Here is a 14,396-nt window from a genome sequence, read left to right as displayed (position 1 = left end):
TAATTAATTCTGTTTCTTGAGTCTCTGTTTTGCTGAAGTATAATAATGAGTAAAAGTAAAGTTATTAGAAATCCTCAGAAGGCTTTTAAGAAAAGGAGAAATGTTGGAAAGCCAAAGGTATTACTGTAAACAATAAAGACGATAACCAAGTGAGTGAACCTAACCTCTCAAGTACACCTGCCCATAGCAGTCAAAGTGGGAAAGAAAATACTTCACAGACGAAGCTTGGTTCAATGAGTGAAAACTATGAATGTTTTATGGGCGAATCGGATGTGAATGAAATATTTGATATGTCGGTTCTCAAAGGAATTTTTTCAAACTGTGTAAGATGTATTCATTGTAGTGAAGTTGGTCTGGAACTCTCCATAATAAAGCACGTAGGACTTGCTAGTGAAATACAACTGAAATGTGACAAGTGTTCATACATGACCACCTTTTGGAACAGTGTTGCAGTAACTGCAACTGAAGAAAATGGTAGCAAAATCTACGAACAAAACATTAGATTTGTTTATTCCTTGCGTTCAGTTGGTAAGGGTGCTACTGCAGGTGCAATTTTCTGTGGCATCATGAATCTTCCAAATCCCCCAACCAAGTTTACGACCTATAATAAATTAATAGGGTCTAAAGTAGAAGATGTCTGTATAGAATCTATGAAGAACGCTGTGGAAGAGGCAGTAATGGAAAATAATGGTAACAGAGATTTGACTGCAGCGTTCGATGGTACCTGGCATAAACGGGGACACACATCTCTTCATGGTGTAGTATCTGCCACCAGTATGTATACAGGGAAAGTTTTAGATGTAGCAGTAATATCAAAGTATTGTAGATGTCCACAAAAATATAAAGGTACACATGAAAATAATTGCAAAGCTAACTATAGTGGCAGTAGTGGAGGAATGGAAGTGGCTGGTGTTGCCAGTACATTCCAACGTTCTGAGGCGTGTGATAAAGTGCGATATGTTAATTACCTTGGTGACGGTGATTCTAAAAGTTTCAAACATGTTCAAGGACTGAAGCCTTATGGTGATGATGTTGTAGTGCAGAAATTGGAGTGTATTGGACACGTACAGAAGCGAATGGGAACAAGACTTCGGCGACTGAAAGCTTCGTACAAAAAACAAAAACTCAGTGATGGTAAAGGCTTGGATGGAAAGGGAAGGTTAACTGACAGTGTAATTGACAAAATACAGAACTATTATGGAATGGCTATTAGGCAAAATACACAAAGTGTCGACGAAATGAAGAAGGCTGTTTGGGCTCTTTTTTTTCATACTTCTTCAACCGATGAAAATCCCCAACATAGCTTGTGTCCCAAAGAAGAAGACAATTGGTGCAAATACAACAAAGGATTGCTAACTGGTGAAGTGTACACTCATAAGCATAGTCTGCCTCATGCAATAATGGAGGTGATAAAACCTATTTTCAGAGACTTAGCAGCACCTGAACTGTTGAAAAAGTGTATTCACGGAAAAACTCAAAACCCCAATGAAAGTGTAAATAGTGTTATATGGTCGAGATTCCCCAAGACTGTATTTGTTGGAATAGAAACACTTCAATTTGGTGTGTATGATGCTGTTGCGACTTTCAATGATGGCAACATTGTAAGGTGCAAGGTATTTAGAAATATGGGAATGAAGATAGGTTCTAACATGGTACGAGCGATGCTTGCTTTAGACAAGGAACGCCTTCGGGCTGCAGGCAGGGCTGTAAAGAGTCTAGAAATACAAGCAAGAGTAAACAGGAGGAGGAACAAGAGGAAGCTGGAGGAGGAGTTTGCAGAGGATGAAGATAATCCATCCTATGGACCTGGAATGCACTAAAAAGTTAATCCAATCTTTGTCGCTCGATTCCCAAAACTTTTATTTTCTCATACTAATTACATGTTTTCTAAGGATCTTCCAAACATATTTGTTTCAAACTTTCAGTAAATGTTACACAGTACCTTCTGCATAATTTAACACAGCCTTTTTCCAAAAAACTGTATATTTTTGAATATATAAATAAAAAATTGCAAAAAAATATTGTGAATTTTCATTACAATTGAAAAAAAATCATCTTTAATAACTGAACTAAAATTTTGTAAAATCCCTGTGTTAAGTTGTAGCCCATATTCCAATAAATAATCTGTAAAAGTTCAACTTCCTACCTCAAATACTTTGTGAGGAAAGATGTAATTTATAAGCGTTATTTTAACATTGCAAGTATAGGGCGTTCCGGAGCCCCTTAAGACATGAAGGAATGACTTCCATGGTACTAGAGGGAGCTGTAGAAGGCAGTAACTGCAGAGGAAGTCAGAGATTGGAATATATCCAGCAAATAATAAAGGACGTGGGTTGCAAGTGCTACTCTGAGATTAAGAGGTTAGCACAGGAATTCGTAGTGGGCCGCATCAAAAAAGACAGAACAATGATGACAATAAAAGTAAAAGATCGCCAATCGAGGCAATTTTGCATTCGTTTAAATTTGGCATGCTTTTTTAGTTGATTCTGCAACAGTGTTCTGACCCATTTTGTATTATTTTATTTGGTATAAATCTCTCAATTGGTGTCAACACTATTAAATTCAAACTACTTCTGGTTCGGCTTATTGAGCACCATGGACGCTGTAACTCCATCAGCAGTTCAAACATTGTATCTGTACAGCTGCCGGTATCCAGAATATGAAGGACTACTTGAAACGGTAGTAGGCCAACTTGCCTCAGGACAGAATATATCGGCTTCATGGCACCTTTCCACAGCGATCAGTGTATTCAAATGGTTCAAATGGCTCTGAGCACTGTGGGACTTAACATCTATGGTCATCAGTCCCCTAGAACTTAGAACTACTTAAACCTAACTAACCTAAGGACATCACACAGAGCAGTGGTTAGCACACTGGACTCGCATTCGGGAGGACGACGGTTCGATCCCGTCCCCGGCCATCCTGATTTAGGTTTTCCGTGATTTCCCTAAATCGTTTCAGGCTTGCGCTCCGTCTCTAATGACCTCGTTGTCGACGGGACGTTAAACACTAACCACCACCACCACCACCACCACATCACACAGCACCCAGTCATCACGATCAGTGTATTCATCCAGGCCAGTGTAACACCATACTGGTTAGTGGGGTCATTCTGCAAAGTTCTTCGTAATCACTGAAATAACATCCCAAATCATCTCACTGGAAGTTTCACTTCGTTTCCTTCCACCATTCCGGCTAGTTAACTTTTTTTCTTTTGGCAGGCAGTGAATTTTGCAACTTTTATATATAGAATAATCTTCTTGTTTAGTAGTATTGGTTTCGAGGAACAGTGGTGGCGGAATGTGTGTGTGTGTGTGTGTGTGTGTGTGACATGTGGTGTATGCAGGTATGTTCCTTATCTATATAAATGACTTTGGAGACAATCTGAGAAGCCTTATTATGTTGTTTGCAGATGATGCTGTCGGTTATTGTGCTGGCGTAAGCTGGCGCCAACACTCCAGGCGAGGCGGCGAAAATGTTGCGAGAAGATCGACAGAGGCAAAAGACAGACTCGCAAGAAACGCTCCGACAACGCCCTCTCGGCCGCCAGTACTTACACCGCCGCCGCGGAATGGAGGACGCAGTCAGTCATCCAGTGAGTTCCAGTCTGTCATCCAGTGAGTCAACGAGTCAAGTTATCAGTCGCAGCGCAGTCACTTGCAGTCTTAGAGAGTCACAGGCAGCGCATAGAAACCAAAATAGTGTATATAGTGGGACTTCGTACTTCATCAGCAGTGAGGCTAACGTGGACTATTACAGAGAGCTTGTACCACAATACCTGGACTATTTTAAGTAGCATCCAGTTTATGTTAATAAGGAACCCTGTTAATAAATGGGTGCAGTTGTGTTATAGGAAGAGGCTACCAGCCACCAAACAACATCCAATCTATGCTTCCCATGGTACAAGCCTACAGTGACAAAGAGAGGACACAAAAATTGTCGTCTAATAAAGTCATCAGAAGATCACATCAAGTTGGCAAACGAATTAGGAAAGATATCTGTATGGTGCGAAAGTTGGCAGTTCACCCAGAATAATGAAAAATATAACATCATCCACATGAGTGCTAAAAGGAATCCATTTAACTTCGGTTACATGATAAATCAGTCAAATCTAAGGGCTGTAAATTCAACTAAGTGCCTAGGAATTACAGTAATGAACAATTTAAATTGGAAAGAAGACACAGCAAATGCTGTGGCGAAGGCGAACCATAGCATGCGTTTTACTGACAGAACACTTGACGATGCAAGAGGTCTACTAAAGAGACCGCCTACATAAAGCTTGTTTGTCCCCTTTTTGGAGTACTGCTACGCGGTGTGGATTGCTCACCGGATAGGAGTAACGGAGTACGTCGAGAAAGTTCAAAGATAAGGAGCACGTTTTGTATTATCGCAAAATAGGGGAGAGAATGTCACTGACAACATACATGATTTGGGGTGGACATCTTTAAAACAAGAGCGTTTTCCGTTGCGGCGGAATCTTCACACTAAATTCCAATCGCCAAGTTTCTCCTCCGAATGCGGAAGTATTTTGTTGACGCCGACCTACATATGCAGAAACTATCATCATAATAAAATAAGGGAAATCAGAACTCGCAATGGAAGACATAGTTTTTCCTTTCTTCCGCGCGCTGTTCGAGATTGGAATAATAGAGAATTATTGCGAAGGTGGTTTGATGAACTCTTTGCCAGGCACTTAAATGCGATTTACGTAGTATCCATGTAGGTAGATGTAGACGAGGTGCTGGCAGGACAAACACCGTGAGTCGGCGATTGTGGCTGTGCGGAAACGGGGCCGCAGTGTAACTCTCGGTTCTCTGATAACCGCTTATCACCTGGTCCCATCCGTCCGTTCAGATGCACAGTACATACGCCGAGCGCCAGATACGTATACCCGTTGTTGTGAGCGGCGTAGGGGGCCGTGACAGATACAGGGGGATGTGGCCATACGGGCTAGAATTGTGCTTTCCACAACGCGCAACGCATGCTGATTTCAGGGCGTTCCTACTTCTCTCTAGCGCGCCATTCAGAAAACCCAGAGCTCGCTAATTAATATTTATATTTTCCTTCTACATCATACTTATTTAGATTATGTTTAATGTGACATATTAAAATGAGTTTCAAGCATAAATCGGACAGAGCACTTGATGCTGTGGTATTTGCAAAATTACCTGTAGCCAACGCAACAAATATCAGAAGTGCCACACGGACACAAATTTTCTGAATTCTATTTAAAGAATATTTAGAGAACATTTAAAGAACATTACATCAGGGAAACGTAACAAATCAGCGGTAGCAAAACACATTAATGACACAGGCTATCCTTTGAAAATCAAAGATAATCTTGAAATTTGGCACAAAATCGGAAAATGTAAAAGAATGGAAACGGACTTTCATTTCACAGTACAAGAAAATGGACATAATATTCTTATAGGTATAACTGAATTATAAACCTCAGAATTCTTCAATAGCCTCTAGCCAGTTCAAATCGAACGGATTTAAGAAGTACCAGTGCGAAACAAATGAGTACCTAACACTTAGTTACAGGAATATCGCTGTAAGGAAGAGACTGTCGATACTCATCCACAGACTGCAAGACCGCCATATTGTATTAAGTGTATTCTGTTTACATCTATATACAAACGCACTGTGCAGTGAAACATGTCCAAGTCAGTGACAGACTAAGCAATGCAAATGTCTGATGTTACATAACAGTTCCGCCAGTGAACCAACAACGCCAAAATCTTAAGTGAACAACAGGAAATATTGGAAATGTCTCGCAAGATTATCGCAACATAACAACTGATGAAAAATTATTCGCATCCCACATTGGCCTTCGTTTCAACCACAATAAACGAGTCACAGACGCACGCTAGCAGGAAATCGACTCCTGACCCTCCTCTCTCCCGAAATACCCCAATAGCTACTCCAGTAGCGGAACAGTGAACAATACGGTGTTCTATGTTAATCTGGATTAAGACATTTTATTTATAAGTAACATACGTATGTATGCATAAACGCCTGATAACGAGCAAACACAAAATGAATAAATGTGACTAGGAGCAGAAATATACAAATAATGTTTCCACATAGTCGCGGTTCCTAAACTTAACCAACATGGCTGCAATTGACTCAGATAGTGAGCTTCAACGTTTTGTTGTAGTCTTCAGTCTGAACTTCCAGAGTCCTATAATGTCGCGGCCGCAGTCAGCATGTGAATGGAATGGGTAAAAGCCCTAATACATGGTCCATTGGAAGTACGCTTTGCGATTCGCCTCATGGTTGTCCGCAGGGTTTGGATTTACTTGTGAATGTTTTATTTTGAGGGGTGGGTATTATTAGAAACTGAGAAGAATTGCACTGCGTCATGTGACTATTTACAAGGTGCTCAAACTGTTGCAATTCACCTGCAGGGCGTAATGTCCTAACGCAAAACAAATACACTGAAGAGCCACTGGTACAGCTGCCTAATATGGTGTAGGGCCCCCCGCGAGCACGCGTAGGTGCCCCAACACGATGTAGCATGGACACAACTAATGTCTGAAGTAGTGCTGAAGAGATAGCTTAATAATTACTGTGTTCACATTATTGGTGTCGGGAATCTCGACGTGATAAATTACTATACAGTCCTTCAGAAATCGCTGCATATAATTTTCTATCCGGTTGTTTAAAGTTCCTAAAATAAATTCTTACTCAGTAATATTTACTAATTACGGATTCCTTTGCAGTCTTCACGTTAAGGTATTATTTAATTATAAGTCTTTTTTAGTATCCCCATATCCACTCATTTTTCTGCAGAATGATTCTTAACAAAATGTGGTTTTGTACAAAACTGTGCATGGTATAGTTTATATTCTTTTCTTCCTGATTGAGATATGTGGTTTTGTACAAAATTGTGCATATTACTGTTGCTGTTCTTTCCTTCCTGATAGATGTACGCTCTAAGGGAGTTGAATTGCTGTTACTTGTATCAAAAACTGTTTTTCGTTTCTTTGAGGCACACCACTTCAGTTGGAAATACCATTGCAGACCCGACTGCATTGATGCGAATTCTTGCTTTACGACGCCGATCTAAAAAATAACACTTCCTAAAACGTTCAAATGTGTGTGAATTCCTAAGGGACCAAACTGCTTAGGTCGTCGGTCCTTAGACTTACACGCTACTTAAACTAACTTATGCTAAGAACAACACACACATCCATCATGCCCGATGGAGAACTCGAAGCTCCGGCGGGAGGGGCCGCGAGAACACTTCCTAAATCGTGCCAATTGTCTTACGTGTTCCGCCATTTCGTTCGGTTTTATTCACATTGATTACAATTCCAGAGGTTTATAGGAAGCAGGCTTTAGGCAGTAAAAACAAAGAGAGAAGTAGAAACAAAAGATTAAACCGCGGACGCGCCTGATTGTTTATCGGACGTGGTTGTAGATGAGTGCTGAGGATCATGGCCGCCGGCACGTGCACTGAATATTGTTTCAGCTGCACCGGGATTAGAGCTATTCATAGTGTTTTCTGCTTTAGTTAAAAACTATTACTGTTACATTTAGACTGAGAAACTGGTCAACAGAATATTTTCGAAAACTACATATATTACTCATTGGAAAAATTAATACGTCTAGCGTGTACAGCCAAAACACAAATGGCTACCACCAACCGCGACGTTGGTTGCCGCCTGCTGGTGTTGTGGACACGTGACGCAAAAACAAAACAATGTAAGCGTAGCAGACTCGGAAGGGGTCACTCAAGCGATGATACGGACTGCAAATGGGGAAATTCATAGAGATGAGAGACTTTGACAAAAGACAGATTATTATTATCCGGAGCCTGAGAACGACTATCTCGAAAACGACGAAACTGGTCGAATGTTCACGTGCTATTGTCGTGAGCATCTATGGAAAAGGGTTGAAGAAAATGGTTGGACGTCCACGACTCTTCAAAGAACGTGGGGTTCGGAGGCTTGCCTGCTCTGTAAAGTAGCACAGATGGTGACCTGTGGCATCTCTACCGCAAGAGTACAACGCTGGCTCACGCACAAGTGTTTGGGAGCAAACAGTTCATCGTACATTGTTGAACATGGAGCTCCAGGGCAGACTACCCCTAGTTGCTCATATGTTGACCTAACGACATCGTCAGTTGCAGTGGTCAACGGGGACATCGGGATTCCACCATCGATCAATGTAAACGTATGAGGCTGGTCCCGGCGGAGGTTCGAGTCCTCCCTCGGGCATGGGTGTGTTTGTCCTTAGGATAATTTAAGTTAAGTAGTGTGTAAGCTTAGGGACTGATAACCTTAGCAGTTAAGTCCCACAAGATAAAAAAAAATGTAAATGTGTCGGCACTTTGGGTGAATCAAAGTTTTGCTACACAACGTTGCTGGTCGTCTCCACAAATGTCTTGATCGAAGTGAACAACGGCTCTACACGCGCAGCGCACTAAGCACGCAGTACTTGTATTAGGCTACGGGAGACATTCTCCTGTGCTTGCATGGGACCTGTGAGAGTAATCGAAGACACGCTGATAGATGCGAACAACTTCCATCCCTTGATGCTTGATGTCTTCCCTGACATCGATGTCATTTTTCAGCAGTGTAACTGTCCGTGTCTCGGAGCTAGAGCCGTGCTACAGTGGTTTGAGGAGCATTATAGTGAACTCAGTTGATGTCTCGGCTACCAGGTTCGCCTGATATAAATCCTATAGGGCGCTATCGGGCGCCATCACTGCGTAACCATATCAGCGGCCCGTTACCTATGCGATTTATATGACCTGTGCGTAGACATCTAATGCCACATACCTCCCCAAAGCTACCAACAAACTGCAGGATCCCTGAACGCAGAATCAGTGAAGTATTTCGTTCCAAAGATGGACAAATAGACTATTAAACAGGTGGTCATAATGTTTGTCTCATGATAAAGTTGAAAGAAATTTACGATAGGAGCTCTGCCACTAAAAACCAATAACTAAAAGATTTAAATAGTGCGCTAGAGTGCCATAAGATTCGTAAAGCTTTTCGAAACCAGAACACAAACGACTGTTAAAGAGACGTGAGGCATGTTACTTAGATTTCTTTCATTCCCAATCACTCATTCACGACAAGTCCCAAGCTATTGGAAAAAAGCGCAGATGACACCTATGTATAAGAAGGCCTAAAAAATGGATCCGCAGTTTTATAGATCACCATCCTTAACATCAGTTTGGTGCTGAATCCTGGAGCCAATTTTAAGTTCGAGTACAATAAATTTCCTTCAGAGGGAAACGCGTCTCTCCGGAAATCAGCATGGATTTAGAAAGCATCACTCATACGAAACCCAGTTTCCCCTTTGCTCGCATTATGTCCTGTGAATCATGGGTGAAGGACAACTGGCAGGTGCTACACTGACAGATTTGCGGAGAGCATTCAACACAGTGCCACACTGTAACTGTTTAATGTCCGACCAAACGAAACTCAAGTATGTGAGTGGCTCGAAAACTTTTTAGTAGTAGAAGTGAGTACGTATCATGGACGGAAAATGTTCATCAGAGACAAGGTTATTGCCGGAGTTCCTCAGGGAAGTGTGATAGTGTTGTGTACATGGTTCCGCGTAGTCAGGGCGTACACAACTTTCCCACTAGAGCGCGCCCCACTAAGCACAACAGCGCAAGCGCAGCGCTCATCCATCTCCGCACTACGAGATGGCGCTGCCATAGAGACGGACCAAATTCTGCTTCCGCCGATCCGCGTATTAATATGTAGCGCAGCCAATGAGATTGCTGCTAACTTAGAACCTTTTCTCCTCGCGCATCACACTCGCGCAGTGATACATGAACGCGCGAGGTATTATAACGAGTGTACAGACCTCCGATTAGTCGCTCTGCACTGTCTGTACCAGTCTATAATCAAGTTTCAGTCTCCGCCTAATAAGATTACCATATTCCTGTACGTAACTATAAAGATAAATGTATAGACACTTTTGTCAAGTATCAGAGATATATTTGAGAATAAGATTAACGTACCAATACCAAAGGAACTTCAGATTGTCAACTGTAAATAGCATCCTGAACCAAGTTAAGTAATTTTTAAGCTTGTTATTATTTTAATAAATGTGTGTGAAAATTAATCAAGTTCTGTTTAAAGTTGGTCACCTTCAATCTGCTACTCTAAGCGTGCAAGTGGCATTTCTATCGTCTGACCTAACGGCAGAAGATAAACACGCCACGATAAGACCACGAGACATATTTCTGACACTCGCCTACTTCGTTAGAGCGACAAGTCACATAATCTGATGGTGTGTGTACTGAAGGTCTTACAGTATGCGCACCACAGATAGGAAGCTGTTGTTCCCTATATGCATGAACGATCCAGCTGCTACTAACGATGTAGCGTAGGGGAAAATGTTGTCTTTAAGTTGATGTAGGAGTATATAAGGTGACTTAGGCAGAAATTGGATTTGATGTGATGAATGGCAGCTTGTTCTAAATGTGAAAAATTTTTTATTAATGCAGAAGAGTACGAAAAACAGTTCCTTATCGTTCGAATAAAGTTTAAGCTGTTTGCTGCTTGACACAGGTTCAGTCAATTTTGGTGTAATATTGCAAAGCGACGTGAAACGGAACAAACAGAAAATGACGGTAGTAGGAAGGGCGAATAGACGACTTCGGTTTATTGAGAGAATTCAAGTGTAGTTCTCTATAAACGAGACCGCTTGTAGAACACTGGGCGACCCATTCTTGAGTACTGTCAGAGTGATTGGGACCGTCAGCAGTTTGGATGACAGGAAAACATCGAAACAATGTTGCTAGATTTGTTACCGATAGGCCTGATCAGCTCGAAAGTATTTCGGAAATGCTACGTGACCTCAAATGAGAATCCTTTCTTTTCGCGAAACACTATTGAGAAAGTTTAGCGAACCATCATTTGCGACAGAATGCAGATTGAACTGACCACCACAACATACATTTTACGTAAGGACCGTGAAGACAAGGGGGAAAAAAACGACTGTCTATGTGCTGCCGTACAAGATCAGACTTCTTTTATCTTGCTGTATATGCGACTGGAAGAGGAAAGGGAACGACTAGCAGTGTTGAAAGGTATCCTCCGCCATACTCCCTATGGTGGGCTGCGGAATATATATGCCGATGTAGGTGTAGATATAGAATGTGATAGGACGTCCGTCGAGGGATCTGGAAACAACTGCAGCACACCACACACCTAAGAATTATTCACACTCTGAGTCAGTTACCCAAGAACATGACAAACTAAAGAAGAATAACTTAAGGAATGGTTGCGAAAGTCGGATTTTACTGAACGTAGGAAATGCCAACGGCCTTGCCGCAGTGGTAACACCGGTTCCCGTCAGAATACCGAAGTCAAGCACTGTCGGGCTGGGATAGCACTTGGATGGGTGACCATCCGGTCTGCCGAGCGCTGTTGGTACATGCCCCTCCATATACGCATCCTGTAACGCCTGTGGGCTGAGGATGACGGGGCGGCCAGTCGGTACCGACTAAGACGTATGCGTTGCCGGTGATGGGCGAGGCATGGGAGAGTCTCTGACCAGAGAGCAGTATGTAGTTAGTTGTTGCTTGTCGCTAGTCGGCAGTAGTCTTGTGTAGTCTGCGTGAGTCGGCTGTAGTCGGCAGTTGTGTGCGCGTGTCGGCGCGTGTCGGCGCGTGTCGGGAGTCTGCTCTGGTCGAGACTCTGGAGGATGGGTATTATTGTAGAAGGTAAAGAAGCAGCCTTGCGCTTATCTAGTAATGTATATAAACTGTGATCAATTTCTTTTAAAAAATGCCCCAATAATAATTTTTATAAAGTATTTTTTTTTTAAAAAAGCATTCATTTCAATTTAAAGATTTTATCCAATGAATAATTATTCCTTTCACGAATCACAAAGCATAGGCCAGCATTGCACGGAGCTGTGCCAAAACTTTATTATGTAAGAGCAGATATATTCGCAGTTTTTATTGAGGTAAGAATTTTTGCTTTTTTATTCAGAATACAGGGCCGAGACGCAGCGCTGCTGTTGTCATAAAATTTACCAGGTTACTGAATTTTTTTATTATTTTGGTGTTTAGGAATTTTTCTGTTTTGAACTTAACATTAAATGAGAAAAGAATTTTGTGGGTACATTAAATGTGAATGCATTTCTGCACAGAGATTATAAATGGGAGCCAATTTTGTTCAGAGGTTACGATATTCAAAAATTCATTTAATTATTATTATTGTGCGGAGGTTACACTTGGTTCTTGGTTCATCTTTTAATTAAATAATTTTTGTGGGGAGGTTACACTTGGCGACATACGGCCAGGATCGTATTTCTTTGTGAATCTTCTGAGAAGTAGTCATATATCTGCTCTTATTTATTTAAATGTAGTTTGCATCTGGCGCAACACATTTACTAATTTGTCACTCTTTCTTTCACAGAAAATGGTTCAAATGGCTCTGAGCACTATGGGACTCAACTGCTGAGGTCATTAGTCCCCTAGAACTTAGAACTAGTTAAACCTAACCAACCTAAGGACATCACAAACATCCATGCCCGAGGCAGGATTCGAACCTGCGACCGTAGCGGTCTTGCGGTTCCAGATTGCAGCGCCTTTAACCGCACGGCCACTTCGGCCGGCTTCTTTCACAGATCATCGGCAATTTCTTGCTGTTTGTTGTAATTGTGTTGGTTGCATTTTGCATTGTCCTTGTTTCATTTGTGCTTAATTTTGATTAGTGAAAATGCCGCGAAAAACTGTTAACAGTACATCGCGATGTACAATGAGTGAAATAGCCGACTCTAATAATTTGACCGATAATACTTGCGACACTCAGTGTAATGTTGACAATCCTCCATTTACAGACAATCAGTGCCTACCGACCACTAGTAATGATTTTAATGCTAATGATGAGCGCCGGCCGAAGTGGCTGTGCGGTTAAAGGCGCTGCAGTCTGGAACCGCAAGACCGCTACGGTCGCAGGTTCGAATCCTGCCTCGGGCATGGATGTTTGTGATGTTCTTAGGATAGTTAGGTTTAACTGGTTCTAAGTTCTAGGGGACTAATGACCTCAGCAGTTGCGTCCCATAGTGCTCAGAGCCATTTGAACCATTTGCTAATGATGAGCAAACAAATTCAGTTGTGTTCTCTGTTAAAGTAACGACAATTGATGACGCGGGAAGTTCTGTTACAATGAACGCTGCCCAGTTTCACACACCCGATTTGCAAAATTTGAATTGTGAACAGATAAAGTTATCTAACGAAAATGAACAGTGTACTCAAAGTACGACAGATTTGTTTGATTCCGAGATAGTGACTAACAGTGCACATCCGATTGGGAAACATTTTCAAGAATTACAGAATGTCCAAATGGTTACAGAAAACGTGACAAATGCAGATACACCAACACACAGCATAGAAAATAGAGTCTCTAATTTTGGCTTGGATCAAATTATGGCAGTATTGCTACAGTTTAAGAAAGAATATGACAACAATCACAAACAAATTAATGAAAATAATGAAAATCTCAAACAACAACTTAATGAAAATAATGAAAATCTCAAACAACAACTTAATGAAAGTTTCGACAACCATTTCAAACGACTTAATGAATCGTACAAACAACTTAATGAAAGTTTCGACAACCATTTCAAACAACCTAATGAATCGTGCAAACAATGTAATGAAAGTTTTAAACAGCTGAACGAAAAACACGACAACCTTAATGAACAGAACAAACAACTTAGTGAACAGATTACAGCCGTTACCGTGCAACGTTATGATACTAAGGAACAATTACATGAGGATACTAAGACTTGTGCTACGAACAGTAGTGAAGAAACTAGATCTGTTGCACAAGAATTAAATAATACACATGCAGCCACAACAGAATCACTTAGAGATGAAATTAATGCAGTCACTGAACAATGTCCAGAAAACGCAACACAGATACGCGACGAGTTTAATTTAATGTCAGCAGAAGTTTCACGCACTCTGGATACGGAAGTCGATAAGAAATTTGAACAACAGATCAGCCAAATTGACGAACGTATTAAAGTAACAGAAATGAAAAATGTTTTAGCCTCTAACACGGCACAGCATACGCCACATTCCGAACATTTGACACACTCACACAGCCAGTGTAACTTAGGTAATTTACAGAAACCACGCGACTTAGAATCTGAAGTGACACAGACAAACAGATTCTTATGCAATCCTGAACCTGTTCACACATTCAGAGACGATAACGTTGATTACGAGCAATTTTTATCCGTAATAAAATCTAAGGTATTTAAAAATGACAGAGCACAGGTACACGCTTTGAACTGTATATGACAATTTATTTTTGTACTTTCACCGCCTTTACCTGTAATGCAGAAACTAGAATTAGCATGGATACAACAATTTGCTTCTGAATTTTCACCGGCATTGCCTGTAA

At 41.3% G+C, this 14,396-nt stretch overlaps 1 pseudogene; it reads left to right on the top strand.

Annotated features, from left to right (window-relative positions):
- Positions 1–11,290: 11,290 nt before the first annotated feature.
- On the top strand, positions 11,291–11,408 carry LOC126413349 (5S ribosomal RNA; annotated as a pseudogene).
- Positions 11,409–14,396: the final 2,988 nt, after the last annotated feature.

The sequence above is a fragment of the Schistocerca serialis genome, chromosome 7, assembly GCF_023864345.2.
Source record: "Schistocerca serialis cubense isolate TAMUIC-IGC-003099 chromosome 7, iqSchSeri2.2, whole genome shotgun sequence".
Classification (NCBI taxonomy): Eukaryota; Metazoa; Arthropoda; class Insecta; order Orthoptera; family Acrididae; genus Schistocerca; species Schistocerca serialis.
The sequence above is the reverse complement of the archived record's forward strand: the minus strand, read 5'-3'. Positions and strand labels throughout refer to the sequence as shown.